Source organism: Dipteris shenzhenensis, chromosome 21 (assembly GCF_047967505.1).
Source record: "Dipteris shenzhenensis isolate YYH24624 ecotype China chromosome 21, Dip_SZ_1.0, whole genome shotgun sequence".
Classification (NCBI taxonomy): Eukaryota; Viridiplantae; Streptophyta; class Polypodiopsida; order Gleicheniales; family Dipteridaceae; genus Dipteris; species Dipteris shenzhenensis.
In genome coordinates, this window is record NC_141616.1 from 19,942,394 (window position 1) to 19,963,568 (window position 21,175).

Genomic DNA, 21,175 nt, shown 5'->3' on the forward strand with positions numbered 1-21,175 from the left:
TCTATAAATTTTACATTTTTTGCAAATCAATCCTCCTTGTAACTCCTTTATAACCTACCCTAATTATGTTCTGATCCTATGCAGCATGATGAGAAGCTGGCTTCACCCCTCTACAACATACAGCCCATATTGTTGATCCAGCCATTTCTTCTAGATTAAGAGATGCAAAGGAGACTCCCATGAGTATTTCCAGCTGGTTCAAACACTGCAATTTTGAAGTAATTGATATTTTGCTACTTCCATACCATAGCAGGTATGTGGGTGACTACTTCTTTTAAGATTCTTCTTTAATATTGGGAACTCTTGTAGCCTTTCATTTTCTTATGCTTTTTTCCTTATGCAGTGACCACTGGAGTTTTGTGTCTATTGACATCCAACAGAAGCAATGCTTTCTATTCAACTCTCTAAAAAACACACATAGAGAGCTGAAATTGTAAGTGCTGTGTGTGCTTTTTGAACTTAAAACTTCATTATTTTGATACCATACTAACTAAATTATACATATTGCAGTTGTATTAGAAGGCTATTAGATGCATTGGATCATTGTCCTCCAAATGTCTCTCTTTTGGATTCAATAGAGCCAATAAGTCTAGAGGTAAAAAGTCTATTAAATGCTATGTCTTTGAACTTATTGAATAATTTTGTTTTGTGCTGATGCTCACAGTTTCTAACATTTTTTTCTAACTGTACAGACACCACAACAAAATGATTCAAGTAGCTGTGGATGGAGGGTGCTGATCAATGCAAAATATATACTTTCAAGCTACTTTGAAAAGGAACAGCCAGATCTGGTAAGGAAAAATACTTTTCATTTAGCTTGAAGATAATTCATAATGATACAAAGTGTTCTAAATTATCCTCTGCCATTGCAGATGAAAGAGGATAGCTTCAGCCCCAACTATGTACATAATTTTAGAGCTCATACAATTTGGAGGTTTTTGAGCTATGCCTCCCCCAAACCTATTGTACCAGCTACTGTGGAGCTGGGTGAAAGCTCTAAAGTACAAGAAGGTGTCATACACCTTGATCCCACAGATGAAGCACCTAATGCTGAGGACCAGAAGCCACAGGAGCAATCACAGAGTGCTGAGGAGGAGCAGACACAAGAGCAAAGACCTACTGCTGATGTTGAGGAGAAGGTGGAGAAGTAGCAAAGAGAGGCTTCTGGGGCAGTGGAGGAGACAGGATGGAGCACGGACAGGATGGAGCAGCAGAGAGAAGATCCTCCAGAAAATGTAGAGCAGCCTCTGGGTGAAACTGTACATAAATAGAAAATGGATGTTAGAAATATGTTCTACAGATTCAGCTAAACAATTCTGTACAAAATCTTACTTGATTGAATACAAAACCTTTCTTCTCGGGGGGGTCAGTCATCATATGTAAGCCTATCACGTGAGTTCAACAGAAGGATATTTTTTATTCCTAAAATTTACAGAAATAAATATACATAAGGGACTATTTAAAATAGTTTTGGAAAAAATTTACAGATTTGTATAGAAAAGGGGTACATTTTATTAATGAAAAAATTTACAGATAAGGGATTTTAAATATAGGTCTTGAACGCACGTGATATAGAGGGTTTATACATAGTGACCCCCCCGAGCCTTTCTTTATGGAGTCTGTGTTATCTCAATTTTAAAATTTTCTATGTCTTTGCATTTAACTGAGCTCTCTCTTCTTCTGAGTAACTGCAAAAAAGCAATATGAATTAGAGTGGTAAACTAAACTAATAGCAATGCTTAATGAGACTAGGATAAATCAGATGGTGTACCTTTCTGTTGTTGTAGATAAATAAAAAGTTGTTTGAGATAGAACCTTCAGTCTCAAACAGAATGTCACTGCGCAATTGAGCTAGGGAGCAACATTCTCTTAATGAGATATTGGCTACCACATCACCATTCTCAACAACATCAATATCAATAAGTTTATTTTCTGCACCAAAAGACTCTTCATCTTGATCCATTGGGACAAGCTTTGTGCCTAGCATTGGACTGCGCTTGTAATAAAAAGAGAAAATAAAATTTTGTGATGCAACCATGTACTTCAGTTGCATAGAAGGTTGGACCACCTCACAAAACACTGAACTACATGTCTTCTTATCCCAACCTTTATCCAAAAATTGTGGCATGCATGCCGAATTTGTTGCTTTAACTGTGAACATTGTTTTTGAAACCTTTACTGGAAAGGTATTAAACAAGTCTACAAAAACTGTGAGAGGCATGCACAAAGAAATTTTTACTATCCTAGTGGCAATATTGGGCCTCAGAGCTTTTTGTACTTCTGTAAAAAGCTTCGCCTTATATGCCTCTGTAACACTAGAATGTGGGTGAGGCCAATCCACCGAATTCCACACCGGAAGGTCTTGTTTTATTAATACACCATGTGTGTTAGCTTTGTCCAGCAACTGATAAAAATGATCAGTAAAAAATATACCCGATTGAGCTAGCTCTGTTGCACATCGACCTTGGTATTGTTGTTCTCCTATCGATCCATGCAGAACATCTATAAATCCCAGAATACAATCGATGTTTTGCCATGTCTCATACGATGAAGGATATAAATCTGAAATAAAACAACACAAGAATGTCAATAAGCTAAGAGAGAAAGCTTCATCTTAAAAATCCATACACCTCATGAAGAAAAAAACCACAATAGAAAAATATACAATTAGGCCTGTGTTGTGGAAGATTTTTTGGATAGTCTCACAAGACAAGTTCTTTATGCATGTACACGTGCTGAATCAAAACTTCTTTCACGGATATCTTCCCTTTGGTGATTTTAAAATCTCGTACTCTTCCCTTCCACGATGCCAAGAAAATGTTTTTTGTCTGGGGTCTTTTTCTTTTGCTAGGTTGCATGAGCACCCATGCTCCTTTCGAAACACTAAACCTTTCCCAAGTTCCTTCTGTTTTGATTGTACTTGAATTCTCTACCGATGAAATAGAAGAAGCAGGTCGACGGGGTAAGGATGTTTGGTATAATTCTACCTTCGTAGCATTATCATCCACAGAGCGTCTTCCACAAGAACGGCCGTGGTTTTGGTTCACCATGGAGATTTTCTGAATCTGTAACAATAGCAAAGTAATGTAACTAAGATAACAATTTGAAGTTTCAAGAAAGAGAAAGTGGGCAAACAGACAGTTGACGAGAAACATCTTACTCTACGCCAAACAGGATCAAGGGAGCAGTTTTGGAAAAGAAAGGCTGTTGCACAATGAGGCAATGGTGTAGAATGGTAGACCTTTCGCACGAAAGGCGGCACAACATTTGAAAATTCAAAGGAAGGTGGAAGCGGGAAGGATCTTGTCAGATAAAATGTCAGTTTAGATTCTATCTTCTTGTCCAAAGATCTTCTGAGAATAAAAAACCAATCTCCTCATTAATGTAGCACGCTTGTACTTACATAAAGTATTGTTTCTTTTTTCTATTTTCTCTTATTTTCGTGAATTTTCAACGTTACGTTGGCCTTCTATTGATTGGTTGAGAGCTTATTTTTCCAAACCGTAAAAGGCCCCAAAATGAGCTCCCTTTTTTCCTAATGACTGTCATGTGCACAATACCTACATACGTTTGCAATACATTGTTCTCTTTAATGTGGACATTTGCCTTTGAAATAGACTTGCATTAATCGATTCCAAGCCCATATGCTTGTCCAAACTCAAACATGGATATCATGTAAGCAAACTCTAATGTCCACCAGAAGGTAGCTTTAGTGCGAGTCAGCTAGATTGGGAACTAGTTGAGGATGCTTGCTCCCCCTACAAGGTTATGCATGTTGCATATGTAAATGACTTTATTGAGGGAGAGAGCAAGAACCCTGATGTTTGCACCTTCTTCTGCATTGACATTGATGTGGCTACCATCGTGGCAAATGATGTGTCACTGTGGATAAGAAGATGACGTGGCAGTCAGCTACCACATGGCTAACCTATGGTCCAGTTGGCCTAACCATAGTTAGAGTAACCCAATATTATTTGCGATGTGGACTCACCCATCTAAACTAACCAAGGGTCACAAAGTGTAATAGTGGCTATATCCAATCGGCCACGTGTTGATTCCTATGAACCTTGGAGAAGGAGAAGATGAACATGAAGATGAACAAAATTGTGAAGGCATCAATGGCAGGAAGGAGGATTCACAATCCTCTCATGAGATCAGGAAGCAAACGGGCTATCATTGGGGCTATCGTCTCAGGGGCGGGCACCTCCAAACTATGTGCCTTCCCTGTCTCTACGGCTGCAAAACCTCCCTGCTTCTACACTTCCAGTCTGCCTGCTTTCTGCTCACGGTTCCTACGTGTATACTGGCTGGCGAATCTTCTGCTCGTACCGATTGCATCTGCAAAACTGTAACATGTGTGCTCCCTCTGAGCTCCTGCATGTGCATTCGCACGTCCACTGTGTACACCCGCACGCATTGCGGATAGATCGTGATGGTTTTCTGGGCTCCTGCGTCTTCTGGTCGCGGATAGTTTTTTTGGGTTTCTGCAAAACTATAACAGATCCCGCGCCCCCCCTCTCTCCTCTTCTCTTTCTCTTTCTCTTCTCCTTCTCCTCTCCTCTCCTCTCTTTTTATTAAAGAGTGAAATTTGCCCCCTTCACAAAAGGGAGACTTATCATTGGGCCAACAACTAGGAAGTGATGAAAATGTAATGATTTTTGCTTATATATTGAAATCTCGAGAACTGTAACTCTCTAACCGTGGGGAGTTTCCTCTTGCTGTAAAGAGCAAAAGTATTTCATTTCATGTGCTCTATTCACATCTCCTACTAGATCACCGATTCGGAACTTTTCCAAGTTCACTTCACGGACGCACACCACACGAGGAGGGTGGATATTTATGTCACTTCTCGACGAGTTTAAGGATTTGGTGCCTGGTCCTCCGTGCCTTATGGCTACTAATGGGCGAGATCTCTTTCTTGATCTTCATGTCGATCTGCAACAACTGATTGTATAGTACATTGCTCAAGGAGACGACGGGTGGGATGATACACCGTGGATGATTCAAGGTGAAGAACTAGTGATACGTTGGGAGGACTTTGATTTTAATTATACTCATTGTGTGGTGATCGAGCAATTATACTCATTGTGTGGTGATCGAGCTACTTGCTACTTTGGAGGTAATTAAAAGGGTGTCCTTCTTCGAAGAGTGGGATGCTCCCCAAGCTTGGGGGGAGATTTGGCGCATCTGCTTGTTAATTCCTATGGATAAGCTCGTCTTGAATGGTTTATTCTCAATCTCACTACAAAGGTTTCTAGGGCTCGGCTATGGTTCGTAATGTTTTGACCAAGGAATCCCTTTGTACCTAATCAACCCTTTGTGCCTCATTTTGAGCTTACTGTATTTTACTTCCGTCAACCTAACCATCTAAACAAACCCCCCCTTTCCCATCCCAACACCTCTCTACTATAACTAAAATTCTGCCTACTACTCTAACTAATCTCTCTCTCTAAGTAATCCCTTCCTTTTTCACTAAAAGCCCCCCCAAACCCAAACCCAAACCCAAACCGTTATTCCTTCCTAACCAAGACCATAACCAAACCCTTCCCCTTAACCTAGCTAGCTCCCTAACCTAACTAAATACCCTAACCAAACCCCCACATCCCCTCACTTTCCCACCACCATCGCTTGCTGCATTGCTTCTTGATCAACGGATGTTTCGTTGATCTCCAACTTAGAGGGTGAGGTGGAAGGAGTGGCCTTTGGTCTTTGTCTTGGTGCTGATCGGGATGAGTTAGGAGGGAACAAGGTGGTGGTGCAAGAAGATCCTATAGATACACTTCGTGTGGAGGATGTGGAGCACACTAAACGATGCCAACGTGATGAAGAGCTTCTTGGTGATTTTCTATTAGGTAGTGAGAAGCTCCAGTACTTGGATATGTTAGATGATTTTCCATGTCTCTTTGCAAACAAGCTATTCACAGGTTCGACCAGTCTCTCTTGTGGAGCACAAGATTGAGTTGAAGCCATAAAGCAAGCCAGTTGCGCAATGCTTAAGGCGATTGGGGGTGATCCAAGCTGAGGCACTAAAGAAAGAGGTAACAAAACTACTTGAGGCGGGATTCATCTTTCCTGTTGATGATTCAAAATCGATATCTCCTATAGTTGTCACACCAAAGAAAGGAAATAAGTAGCGGGTCTGTATGGACTTTTATCCTTTGAATGCATGCACTAAGAGGGATCATTTTCCTTTGCCATTCCAAGATGAAATACTAGACCTTTCTTCTCCTGATGCTGGACTACAACGTCACTTGGGATGTTATCATATTCATTCTCCTTTAAGGAAGCAAAGAGAAAGATTTGTTGTGGTTTTCTTTGTGTGAAAATATTTTCTTCATCTCTCTTTGCAAGTGATAAGGGTCTTTATTAAGATTGGGAAGAGCAGGAAGCTAAGAGGTGCGTGAAGTTTCATTACCCCCAACTTCATGTCACAGTATATATACATGGCTGTGTATGGTTGGTTGCGACAGACTTGTGGCTAGGGGCATGTGGCTGGATGAGGACATGTAGCGGTTTTTTCTTTGAGGACATTGCGTGTAATTTTGGTGTGTCGATCTTGGATGATTTTTGACCGTTGATGTGTTGGTGGCACATGGTTCTTTTGGACCATTGATATGGAGCATTTGATGTGGTGTGTGTCTAACACATGGTGCTTTGTTTGTTGCTAATTTGATGGGCGTATGTGTGTGTGCCAATTGGTGCGTGGTGGTTTGTGTGTGGCACGTGTGTTTACTAGTGGAGCACATGGCTTCTTTCGATTGGGTGCATGATTTTGGTTTGGATCTCGGCTATGGTTCATTTGAGTGTGGTTTGGATGGTTGGATGTCTTTTGTTTGAATTGCTTGGTCTCTAGTAGGTTTTGTGCATGTTGTTTAATGTTTGAAGTTTGGCAGGGATTTGAGGGATGGTGTTTCACTGGTGTTTCATTGCAGATGGCCACAGGGAGGTTTTGGTGTGGTGTTTGGAAGGCGGTTTGGGTTTTGGGTGTTCTTCGAGGTGTGGATGGGTCTCTGATGGGTAGTCGGCTAGTGCTAATTATGAAGATTCTGTAATTTGCCTTCAATGGCAATGTTGTTCTTTGGTTTGCATCTTGTTGTTTGTTATTTAAGTTTATGTTGGCTCTCTGTTGTTCATGTGGCATATTTGTGTGTTTGGTTTCCTCATGGAGGAGGTAGATCCAGCCTCGTTTAGTTTGGGAGTGCCCTAGATAGATTCATTAGCTATTGGTTGTAGTTGTGTTGTTCAATGTTCGATTTCTGGTGGGGGGTGTTGTTCTAGAAGTGTGGCTCCTATGTGCGTGTTTTATTATGTGTGTGTTCCTTTCTTGCCTATTGTGACGAGGGGGCAGAGCGGTTTGTTAGGCAGTGTGGGATTAACAAAAGTCAAGGTAAGGATGATTGGCGAGGTATATATTCGATTCTTGGAGGCAACTTCATGGTTACCATGTGAGTGTGATATTGGAGAGTCTTGAGTATTGATTTCTTGATGAGATGTTGCAAAAGTTCTTGCTCCAAGTCATTAAATTAGATGGGTCTTTATACCCACCTGCGAGTCTTATGGCAATGTAGAGGTGTTTTGGACACATCTTGCATCATGAACAGGATGCTCAAGTAGTAAGTTTTAAAAATATAGAGGTTCCTATCGATATCGTTAAGAGTCCTTTGTTCCAGGGGAGTCAGTGTGCCTTGGTGAGACGGTTATGAATTGCACTCTGTAGAACATGTCTTGCCGGGAGAAGGATATGGACTTTGTGGATGGGTTTGGTGAGGAAAGAAAATTATGGATGACCTCGGGGGGATCACTCATCATATGTAACCCTATCACATGAGTTCAACAGAAGGATTTTTTTAATTTCTAAAATTTACAGAAATAAATATACATAAGGGACTATTTAAAATAGTTTTGGAAAAAATTTACAGATTTGTATAGAAAAGGGGTACATTTTATTCATGAAATTTTTTACAAATAAGGGACTTTAAATATACGCCTTGAACGCACGTGATATAGAGGGTTTATACATAGTGACCCCCCCAGGTGGATGACATAGATTTCTCTGTGTACCATCCGAGAGGCGTTCAACGCCCTTTCACTTTTTATTACTTAAGCTGATTTTGCATTCAAGGGGGGGGAAGGAGTTGCATAGTGTGTTGCGTGTAGATTTCAGTAAGAGTTCGGATGAATTGGGTGACTACATCAAGTGAGTATGTTCGATTTAGTTTTTGCTCTCATGGTTTTTTGCTTGTGTGTTTTGTTTTTTACTTTTGGTGGTTGTGTACGATTGAGTAAGAACTATGTAGTACTCCTTAGTAGAAGACAGATTTCTGGCTTGGTGTTAAAGTTAATGAGTCTGATGTGGTGTGCACTTATGAATAACTTCTACGTCATCTACCTTCTCTTGATGATCATTGTCCAAATAGTAAATTCCTGTTTCTGTAGTGTATAGACAAGTTTGTCTCTCAGGTTAGTTTCGTTCTTCTATTTTGTTTTTTATGAGTTTGTTATTGCTTGTGGTAGTAATTGAGTGTCTGTTTTTTGTTTGTTGTGTTTTAGGTCTAGTTCAACACTAACCTGGTTAGTGAAAAATCACTTACTAAGCTCGTGAAGTCTATGCTTGCAACTATGAATCCTTCATCTGGTGAGAGGTGGACTAATAAGAGTGTACGATCGAGTACTATTACAAGGCTATGTCTGTGTCAAGTGCCAGAGGAAGTATGTCAATTAGTTATGGGTCATCATAGGGTGTCATCTTCTCGTCATAAGTATGACAAAGAGCAACAGTATCAAAGTCGTTGCAACTCAATCTACCTTGCCAAATCCTTATGATCTGTTCGAAAATTTACAGAACTATGCAAATGTTCTTTGAGAGAGTGTTAGGATATTCTGTATGGGATTATTGCTTCTGATCAAGCAGTTGGTTTTGTTAGTGGTTGTGTTGGTTTATCTTCAAGTGATGTTGTTTGACTTCTATTTGGTTTTTATTTTTTTGTGTTATGGGATTATTGTTGTTTGGTTTGATGTTTGTTGTGTGTTTTAGTAGGTGTAGGTGTCTCTATGGGGATAATCTTGGATCTAATGATATGGATTTTTCTGTGACTACAAGTTTTGGTTGTGGTGTTCTGGTTTCTGGTGGTTCACGCTTTAGTGTTAAGGATTATTTTGATGTTTCTCCTGGCATGATGATGAAATGTTGTGATGATAAAATGGGTGGTGTTGTCTCTATTTGTGATACTATGGGTGTTTCTGTTGGTTTTTGTACAGGTAGTTTGTCTTTTTATGTTGATTAATTTGTTGTTTGTTTTGAATTGGTGGTGTTGTCTTAGTTTTTGAAATTGTCATTTTGTAGTTTTGGATTTGTCTTCAGGAGAGAATGGTGGTGTTGGTGTTGTTTCAGAAGTTATTGTTGATGCTAGTGTCGAACACCTATTTCATTAATTTTGGACTAGTGCACTGTTCAAATTCGTTTCGTGAGATAATTTTGGATAAAGCATTTTAAAAAAAGAGGCTCTTATAAAACAAAACTTTGATCAAAAAGTAAGATTTTAAAAAATCAAATTAGAAAAAATGACGTGACATGTTATTAAAACCAGAGTACATTAAAAAAAGAGGACATCACATTGTTAAAAGTGACAAAAAGTAAGATCAAATTAGAAAAAATGGTGTGACATGTTATTAAAACTAGAGTACATTTAAAAAAAAGCATGACACATTTGTACAAGAAGTAGATCATATAACTTAAAGCCATATGGTGTCAAAAAACACCTTCCATTAGCTCAGCCTAGAAGATCTGATCTTTGTCTCTCTTGTCTATTACAACTTTACATTAGAGAACTAAAAAGTCTTTGTGGAACTGTAGTTTCATTTCTTGTCTATTACAGTTACTTTAGAAAACACATAAGTCTCTATGGAATTAAATTTCCATCACTTGATTATTACATCATTAGAGAGAGCATATGTCCTCGAAAGTGTCTACTGGGGAATTGGCTTCATGAAAACAAGCAAAATTTAAACCTGCAGGCCATGCGTAACCAGGGCTAGCATCGCAAATCTCCTCACAGACTCTCCTCATGTAAGCATTCAACAACTCTTCTTTTCTCTCTTGGCTTTCCTCATCTTCACCATTTTTTTCAATACAGCTTCTAGCCACCGCCATATCCTATACAAAAATTTAATTCTTAGCATAAGAAGTATGTGATTAAAAGAAGCGAAAAAGAAAGCTAGGCATATTCACCTCTTCTGCTGAGTTCAAATCAAGTAGCCATGTACGTAACATATCCTCCTCGAATGACTTTCCCTTCATTGGTCCATACAAAAGGAATCTAAGACAGAATTTGAGTTCAGTAAATAAAGTCACGTAGTAACTAGTCATTGTCTTAGAGGGAAAGTGGGAGAAGGAGAGTGAGGGAGTGATAGCGAGGGATGCACAGTGAGCCACCCCTCCTTCAAGAGTGATAGAAAGTGAGGGAAGACGTAAAGTGAAAGACGAATACAAGTTAATGAGAAAGACTAGGATGTAAGAAATAAGAGAGTGTTTATGGAAGGACTAGGATGGAAGAATACAAGTGCACTAAGGCACGATGTGTTCGCTATGATAAGGATAAGGGTTGGAATAAAGTGAGTGGAGATTGTTCAACTAAATAAAACTTTGCAAAGCATTGGGAATGCTGTACTTTAAGTGAGTGGAGCATTAGAAATTGATACTTTGGAGTGAAATATATTACAAATATTACATCATCACATATTCATATCAAAATTCTCATCACACAAGGTTATATTTCCAAATAATCACATCATCACACATTCATATCATAAAATTATGTGCATGAAATAAATATATAAATATCATGACTAAATGCCACTTAAGTAATGTCACAAATTGGTGTATAATCAATAAAAACAAAATCATGATTCATACATTGCAACAAATAAATGTCAACCATAATATTCATGGAATAAACAATATCATGAGAATATGCTCCTCATGCATATATACAAACACAACATCATGCATGCATCACAACTCTTCTGATGCTTCTAGTGGAGACTGTGGCAACTCTTCTGATGCTTCCAATGGAGGCTATGGTGCTCTAGATGTACACTCAGTCTCTACTTCTTCTGTAGTATGTAGTGCTTTCGGAGTAGACTCAATATCCTCTTCCTTAAATGCAAGCGGAGGCTATGGTAACTCTTTTGATGCTTCCAATGGAGGTTGTGGTGCTATAGGTGTACACTGAGCCTCTACTTCTTCTGTAGTATGTAGTGCTTAAATACAAGCGGAGGCTGTGGTAACTCTTCTGATGCTTCCCATGGAGGCTGTGGTGCTGTAGGTGTACACTGAGCCTCTACTTCTTCTGTAGTGTGTAGTGCTTTCACAATAGACTCAGTCTCCTCTCCCTTAAATGCAAGCTTTGATATTGCTTTAGTTGCACATTGTATTCTAATGGTAGCAATTAGGTCGAATGATTTCAGCCCTAAACAATTGTATATCCTCCTCTAAATATTTGAGCTCCAAAGAGTCAGACCTGTGGCTTAAGTGAGAAAATTTCTTTGAAAATCAACATGCAGTTATAGGCAACTCTCCACCCACAACTATGCCCATCTTTCTGCTCTACTACTAAACGCTTTTGGAAGTCTAGCGAGTCTTTATAATGTCATGTTTCTCTAATAGCAGATACTAACTTCTCAACCGACTAGCTCATCATGACATATTAAAAAAACTTAGTGTGTCTATTACATAAGGTACATAATATAGAAGTAACAACAGATTAATAGAACACTTACGTTTGCATTGAGCCATGAAAGCCTGCAATCGAGTTGAGAAACCAACAATAGTTGTCTTCAAGGTCCCAAACCACTAGACTCCAATGTTCCCTACATGAATAATTAAGAACCATTATTATTTAACACAATGTTGCCAGTATAAGCTGAAAATAAAGGTTGCCATGATACTTACATCTCGTGATATGCCATAAATAGGACTCGCAGGCCATGTAAATATAAAGGTTGTAACCATTTATAAACATCGGCTATCGTCTTTCTGCTATCGCTAAGGTCTGTGCTTCCTCACATCCAGATGGCCGACACGTCAATAGAGGTGTGGGCCATTCTAAAGGATCTATACGTGAGCTCTACTGAGACCTCAGGGGGGTCACTCATCATATGTAACCCTATCACGTGAGTTCAACAGAAGGATATTTTTTATTTATTTAAAAAAAAAAAAGATACATAAGGGACTATTTTAAATAGTTTTGGAAAAAATTTACAGATTTGTATAGAAAAGGGGTACATTTTATTAACGAAAAATTTACAGATAAGGGATTTTAGAAATAGGCCTTGAACGCATGTGATATAGAGGGTTTATACATAATGACCCTTCCGAGATTGAGACTTTCACAAGCTCCACCATCTCGCTTCTCTCTCTCTCTCTCTCTCTCACGCAAACACACACACACACATCTATGCAAAACTTAACCACAATGTTTTAGCATTTTCACTCCTAAATTGGTGTTAGCTTTTGCTCTTTTAAAAAAAGGTGATATAGTTTGAGCGTTCAAAAAAAACTAAAAAGAAGCGCATGCTCTCTCTCTCTCTCTCTCTCTCTCTCTCTCTCTCTCTCTCATCGTGATCCCTAATGGTCCCATGCACAAAAATCACACCTAAACTTGGATGTCACATGTGTGCATCTTGAGAGCGTGTTCCTACGCACTTTGAGAGCTTGTAAACAATTTCGAAGGTGCTTTGAGCAACAAGTTTGACTATGAAAAGCTTGTCCAACAAGCACATACAAACATTACCAAACCCTAGCACGTTGCTCCAAACAGTATAACACATAATTGTTGTTGTAGACAGATACTGCCAAGGAGTTCCAATAGTAGTAACAATATGTCCATGAAGCCATTGCCTCAAACTGATGTTATTTACACTGTCCACCATGGCCCATCCTTATTGCCTATGTCATAGTCACATGAGACGAGAAATGGGGACAGGGGGCAACTAGAATTGGTAGCCCCTATGACTATATAGTCATATGGAACAAGGATGGGGATGGGAAGAAGCTACTTAGACTGATGGTCCTCAACCCAAAAATGGCCATTCCCTATGATAGGGTTTATAAACACAAAGTCAAAGAGACTCTCGATTGGTACACTTGCCTGTAAAAATACACATGGATGTAGTAATCCTCTAGATCCATATCCATGCAAGAGCATCACAAGTGCTCAAGTCTAGTTTAGATGTCTTCTAGGGTAATTCAACAAAATGTGCCACAATAAAGTGTGCTGTTATTGATATAATGAGCTGGAAATCTAAAAGTGTCTCATGCCCATAGCCAAAAGGTTTCTTCATAGTGAGAAACTCTAGGGCGCTCATGATAAAGGTGACTCGGGGACAAAATTTTGTACATGTATTCTTGCTAACAATAACAACGCATAAGAAGTCACGTCATAATGTAAATTAACAATGATTTGCCTCCTCTCCATTTTCTTTGACATTAGCTAGTGCTGTACGTGGTCCACTTAACCTTTCCTGAATTTTAACAAGCAATGTGGTACACTCTTCATGGCCCCACTTGAGAACTTGGGTGGAGTGCATATTTTTTAAAACTTGCTTGACACAATATATCCTTCTAGCAAAAGCAATTATGACAGTTCAGTAGTAGTGTTGATGGAGCGTATCGATTTATGTTGGTACTAAAGTATGCATGCCCCAAGCTGCTGGAAATTAGTGAGAGAGAGAGACACATAGAGAGAGAGAGAGAGAGAGAGAGATCCTAACAGAATGATGTTTTTTAGCAAATACTTTGCATCAATAGCCTTTTAGAGGCTATTGACTTGTTTACGATGGAGATAAGCACATGAACTACAAGTTTGATACTGACACAAGGCTAGCATGCTTTTCTCGTCTCTTGGAGTATTGGTATTACATGTGATCTGACAAGGCACGAGGAAGCAATGCACTCAATCATTTATAGATCAATGAGTGTTTGATAAATAGTTTTTCATGCTTCTATATGTTCATCCCTCACTGTAAGCAATAATTAGCTATGTAGATTGAAGGTGGTGCTTGATCATGGAGCTCACCATTTAAACATGAAGAAGCAAGTTGAGAATTGCTTTATTCTCGTGTTGTACCATTCGAATATGAGAAATTTAGGCTAAACATGTTGAAAATAAACACATTCCTTTATAGCTTGAGATAAAAACCTCAGAAGTTGTGACTTCAAACCTCACCAAGACAACACATGCTATGACCCACCTACCAGTCGGACACAATATTTCAGTGCCACCTTGACACTATAACACTGCTCAAATCAAAACATGAGGAAATGCTGGGGATTTATTCTATCTCGTGTTGAGTTGAAGATGATACTCTCTTAAATGGAGATAGCAAGAAACAAAGACTAGGGGATATTTTATAGATGCTTTACATGGATGGAATCGGCCTTGCATTGTTTTTGGAATTATCATCGTAATAAACCAATTTTGTATGCTACTGGTGGATAGATGGGTTGAGTTGCTGGTAGTCATTGTAAATTTTCTTTTGGTAATATAATGATCCCGACATTCTTTATAGCTTAAGCCCCCCACCCCCCTGTTTCACTCATGGTTGGGGTGTTCGGTGGTTGTGACTATACCTCTCTTGTGACAAATTCTTCCTTAAATTCTAAAATTAACATTCTCAAGATTTTCAAAAATTAGTTATATCCATGTCCCCCTGTGTGTGCAGGGTTTGCAATACTGAAAATGCATGTAAAAATAGCAGTTGAACCTTTTTCTATGAACGCAAGGAAACCCCACTAATACATGGAAAGTTTAGATTTTTAGGAGGGTTATTGGAGTCTTAGTGAGCCTGACTTGATCCTCGTTGAGCACTTGGTGTAGCCCTCTGCCATGAATAATGGAGCCCTCCCCCCACAAGCGTTGGGTGGGCTTAGAAGTGCCTCTTGTGTAACAAATCCTTCTCAAATTCAAAAAGTAACATTCTCAAGATTTTCAAAAATTGTTATAATTGGATATAAATTGATGTGAGGTTCACTAAAAATCATTTCCTTGTCAAACTCATACCCTGGGCACATGCACTCCTTTGAGCATCAATCCGACAGAGGTGGTCTAACGTGGCATTCAAAAGTGTAACGGAAGTAAGTAGGAGGGCTTATCAGTGCCTGACCTATGCAATCGGAGTGCACAAGCAGGCAACGGCTGGTAAAGCCTAGATAACCACTCAAAAACTACCATGCTATGGTTTAACCCATATTTCGATGAACGTCCATCTCCCATAATGCATTCATAACATGTGCCCGTAACTCGATGTAGGTTCGATCATCTTCTGGCAGCCATGTGCCCATAGTTTTGATAGGTCTGATAGGCAACATCCTTGACAGATTTCAATCTCCAGCAAGCATGTGCCCAATCTATCAGAGGCTGTTCACGAGGATCACAAATTGGCAACAAATTGCCAACTGGTCACATTCACGTGCACAATTGCCACAAAAATCTTTGAAACTTTGTGGAGACATGTTGGGAAGCATGCAAAGGACAAAATTTTTCAGTCTGCCTCGATCATTGCTGCCAACAAGCAAGAGAATGTGGGGACCTGTGTCACGTGTGTGCACTATGTATCACCGCTGCACAGCAGAGCTGCCAAGATGCCGATGGGGCGTGTGGCAACTGCAACTGAGCATCTCAACCGTCTAGTTAACACTCATCCCCAGATGGCCCTCCCCCATGATCTGAATAGGAGGAACATATTTTGGCCCTGACCCTAGAAGGATTTAGTGATCATCTTGACACTGAAAGCGAATTGTGTTGGTTGGTGCACATGTCGGCTTCATTGGTTGTTGTAGGGCTCAGGTGCTATTCTTTGCTAGCACATTTAATGGTGAGTTGATGACTTTCCATGCTTAGGCAGCTAGGCTTGTGTTGCAGATCCTCGCATGCATGTCCCTTGATTCCTTTGTTCATCATCAGATGATCTCCCTGAGTCCCTCCTTCCTTTTTGCCTGCAGCCAACCTTCTTCATCTCCGTCCTCCCCCTCCTCTGCTCTCCTCGCCTCATCGTCTATTTCTTCTTTCTATCAGATGTGCCCTTCTCATTGCCCTTTCTTGCTACATGGCTTGCAGATTACCGTCAAGAACAATCGATTGCTCGTCTTTCTTAGGCTGTGTTCACTTCTCTAATATGCATTTGCCTCCTTACAGGCCGCTTGCTCACAAGCACCATCTGTTCATATTGTTTGCTCCTTCTCTTAGCTCAACTATAGCACTGCTCTTGGAGGCTGCTCTGTGCATAGACTGTAGGTGTTTAAGCGGGTCCTTAATGAACATCTAGCACATCTGTCTACATTTCCTCTATGGGTGTTGGTCTACTTTGCATTTTCATGGGTGTGTAGTGTTTTGCTATTTGTTGTGTCGGCTATGGGATGTTGTTTGCACCTAGGTTTGCAATTACTACTGTCTATAGTCTATTGAGGCTATCGGTCTGCTAGCTTTTGTTATGCTTTTGATCTGTATGTTGCATGCATAGGCTATAGATTTGCATTGCCTGAGAACTTGTTGTAGTTGGATCGCGTAGATGCGTGGCTTCTTGTCTGTTGTAGTCAAACTAACAATAGCTCTACACTATGTGTTTGACACTCCGGAGGACAAAATCTTGTCCTCAGGCCTCCTCACGTCCCTCTCTCGCCCTTTCATGTCAAGCTCACCCCCTCCTCTTGTACTACCATCCCTTCAGTTCCCTTGCCTCCCCAGACTTCCAATCTTTCTCCCTTTCATCCTTGGCAGTACGGGTCCCCCCCCCCCTTTTCCTTTCAAGATTTTTGAATCGATGATGTCCCAACAGCAACCACCGTCGCCGACGAGGTAGTCTATCGCAATAGGCAACACACTCAATCCTTTTGCCAAGGAGTTTGTTCTCGGATCATCACCTTCGAGTAAGTATTGGAGATAGCAATTTTCTATACAACTTTCTCGCTAATATCTGTTTTGAGATAGTAGATTTTGTATGGAGAGCACACATTTCACAAGTTTCGTTATCGTTTGATCAAGGTTTAATTTTTCACAATCTCGACTTGATTGCACTAAACATTTGCAGGTGTCTGTTGGGTGCTCTACGACATCCCCACTCAAGAGCAACACAGTTCATCCTTATTCTCCTCCAATCATTTCATCAGCACAGCCCACATACTATGAAGATAAAAGTCAGTTGTTCCATGCAAAACTTCCTTCTCCTCCCCGACAAATTTCTCTTCTCTTTGGGGTAGGCCCGATGAATATTATTCACCTTGTTTCCTTTAGTTCTCTACTAAAAATCCATGACGTGCGTGAGCGTGGCACTGTGCAATTGCTATTTGTAATTTGTTGCGAACGCATTCGTACGTGTGAACATGCTTATAGAAGGATTGATGTATGTTTTCTCATGAGTCTTCGGCTATAAATTCAAGAAAACTAATTGAGATTTCGACCTGCGAACAACCGCTTGCCCTTAAAATAAAAGTGTAGTTTTTAAGGACCAGCTGCCAGCATTTTGTAATATTTAAAAAAACATGAGGAATGCTCATAAATCATTCATAAGGCCTACCTGAGATGTGTAGTGTGGAGAAGAGGGCAGAAAGTTGAGAGAGAGAGAGAGAGAGAGAGAGAGAGAGAGAGGATATGTGGCAATTAGACTCCAGCTGCATTAGGAATATGTCCAAATCTCAACTAAGTCGTGGAGAAATTCCAATCAGGAGCTGCCAAAAAAGACCAACGAATTTCCAAGAAATAGAGGACCGAATTTCGTTTCTCCTGACTATTCTCATTACTAAGACCTCCCCTTCCACCCTAGGGCAAACCAAAGGGCCGAATTTCATTTCTCCTGACTATTTTCATTACTAATACCTCCCTTTTCCCAAGGCAGGCCAAAAAACAGGCATTTCATATAGGTTGCCTTTATTTTGATTGGTTGGGAAAAAGGTCTTTCGTGACCAGGACTAGGACCAGGTTCACTAACATCATTTTCCAATAATACTGTACTTTGTTTGGCAAGGATAAAAGTAGATAAGAAGGGACTGATGCCTTTCAAGCTTAATGGTTCGATGATGGGCAGAACAGATTTTGACGAGAGAGTTCAAAGTGCTTGGCTGGCAACAGCAGATGGGTTACAATGCCCGATCCGCACGTGAAATAAATGCATCCGAGCTAGTACTAAGACTACAAAGGACTATGGGAGAAGTAAAGCAAAGAAGAACAGGTGTGCTAAGGAGCTAGCAAATGCTGTCAAATTAGCTATGATACAGGCCTTGTAATATTCTTCGTCTGATGCTCATCTGGCATCCTTGTTGAGCACAACAAAATATTTTTTGAGAGCTCAAGCACAACAGGCTGACAGCTGCTTGAGTGTCGTCAAGACTCAGATGACTTGAGGAAGGAAACAAGCCTTCTACCTTCTTTTTTAAAGTGGTGAGAGACAAGAAGCAAAGAGAAAACATCACAATGATTCATAATGCAAATGGAGATCTGGTCACTGGTAACGAAGAGATTGCCAAGGTATTTGCAGATCACCTAGCTAGTATAGCTGGTATGAAACCGCTTATGCCTAGTAATTATCAAGAGAGAAAGTTAAGAACTTCTTTGTTTGCATGCCAAGGAAGGTAGAGAATTATGAAGCAATGCTGCTTTAGAGACCCTTCTCAGAGCATGAAGTCAAATATACAGTGATGCAGTTGGAAAAGGAGAAGACTCCTGGTCTCGATGGTATTCCAGCAAAGTTTTTTCAACACTACTGGGATTTATGCAAGTAAGAAATAGTCAATCTGGTCAATTGGTGCTGTAAGAAGGGTGAACTCCCAAGTAATATTAATACGGGGGTAATCAAGTTGATTCCCGAAGGTCACAATAAATTGAATCCGAGTCAATAGAGACCATCGTCCATGCTTAATACAATGTATAAAATCATTGCCAAACTGTTAGCTAATCGGATTAAGTTTTTGCTGGGGAGACTCATTCACTACTACACACGGCCCTATTTCGACGTTTAAGCACTGACATTTAGCATGCACAGGGCACTAAGAAATCACCGTTATTGGAGAGATAATAGAAAATTAAAAGGGCTCAGCAGTGATGGCCACTATAAGGCGGTTGATGAGCCACCACTTCAGGAGCGGCATAGCTACTGATTGGTGGTACCAAGATGAGGGAAAGAAGCAGGCAGTCATCGATGAATTGAAAAGACAATATCCTAACCCTCCAAATTGAGAGTTCAATTTCGATTACATGAAAGAGCGCACGGGAGTCCTCTTAAAGCATCGTAGGTCAACCTTGCGTACTTCCATCACAAAGGGAAAGGCTGAACCTGGTTGGGCAGAGAAAGCTGATTGGAAGTTTTTCAAGAAGCACAATAGGGGCCATCCTGAACTGTTTGAGGGTCAAAGGAGGGCTACGAGAAGACGGCTAGACTCCATAGGTACTTTGCACTTTGGTGTAGACAGAGGGTTGGCGTTCGAGGAAACCGTGGTAAGTCTACTTCTCATTTAATGTATTGTTCTATTTGTTTTACTACATATTGCATGCACTTTATCTAACTCTCGTAAATTGGGCCCACATCAAGCTGCGATGGGTCGACTTTCTACAGACACAGAGACGAGATGCGTGTTTTGCATAAGAACAAAGCTGTGGTTTATTGAGCAAGAGGCGCTGGGAGTGACGGTCGATTAGGCTGAGGTGGCTACTCGCACGATACAAGTCTAATCTCACTTTTTAAGCTGTTTTATTCTTTAAGTTCCAATCTAATTTCCAATTAATATGGTTTCACTCTTAGAATCAAAGCTCGAATGTCCCATCAATGGAGGTGAGCGGTGATGAGGGATTAGGCTTACACGGCTTCGATGATGGCCAAGGATCAGGGGCAGCTCACGAGGGCCAGGGATCAGGCCAGCACGACGAGGATGAGAATGAGGACGACGATTCGGATGAGCAGTAGTAGTAGTAGTAGTTTGCATATACTTCGCCATGTATATGCTTTTGTATATCGGCTCGTTTGAGCGATTTTGTATCACCCTTTTCAAAAGGGTGATTTTGTAACAAACAATGTTGTATATCTTTGACATGTATATGCTTCTGTCGCTCAGTTCATCTAAGCGATTTTGTATCACCCTTTCCCCAAGGAAAATTTTGTAACAAAAAACATTCTTTTGTAATTACTAAATAAAAAACATTAGTGGGGCAAAACAGGGCTTGCTGTGGCCCTGTTGAGCCCCACTAATGTTTTTTTTCAACTTCTGTTAATCGTTGCTATATAGCGACGTTTACCAGTGTCGCTATATAGCGACATTTACCAATGTCACTATATAGCAACGTTTATTAGTGTCACTATATAGCGACGCTTAAATAGCGACTGTTCTTTTCCGACGCTTATAGCGACGTAAATACTGACCTTTGCGCTCGTTAAAAAAAAACTTGTGTAGGAATATATGAGGCAATATTAAATGCATTATTGGCAGTCGATTATGCACTCACTCAGAATGAGAAGATGGTGATGTTAAATCTAGATCTGGAAAAGACATACGACATAATTAGTTGGGAATTTATACTTACCACAATGGATGCAATGGGGTTTGGCATTGGATTCTGTAGGTTGACAAAAATGATGTTTTTCAATGCATAGGCAAGGGTGTCAGTGAATAGCTATCACTACCACAGGTTTGCATTGCATAGATCAATACAACAAGCTGCCCGTTGGCACCTCTATTGTTTGCTATTGTCACGAAACCACTCCTGAGGCAAATTGACTTTCAGATGAACAGAGGCTTTATAAAAGGTTTGAGATTACCTAATGGCTCGTCCTTTTGTTCACAATTCTTTGCGGACGATAATACTAATATCCTCGAAGGTATGGAGAAATTTTTTAGAAATATTCAATGAATTTGTAGTGCTGTCAGATTCAAAGGTGAATGATGATAAAACTGAGGCAATTTGGCTTGCATGGGAGGACAGTCCAGAATGGACATGTCATTTTCAGTTCAAATAGATACCAAAGGGACATATAATTAGATACTTAAGATGCCCTCTGGGCGTTGCAACATCTATGAGGAGCAAATTTGATTGGGCATTTCAAAAAAGCAAAGTAAAGTTTAAATGATGGGCTGGTAAAACTCTCTCATTACCAGCTAAGATTATAGTTGCAAAACATGTTCTAGAATCTCTAT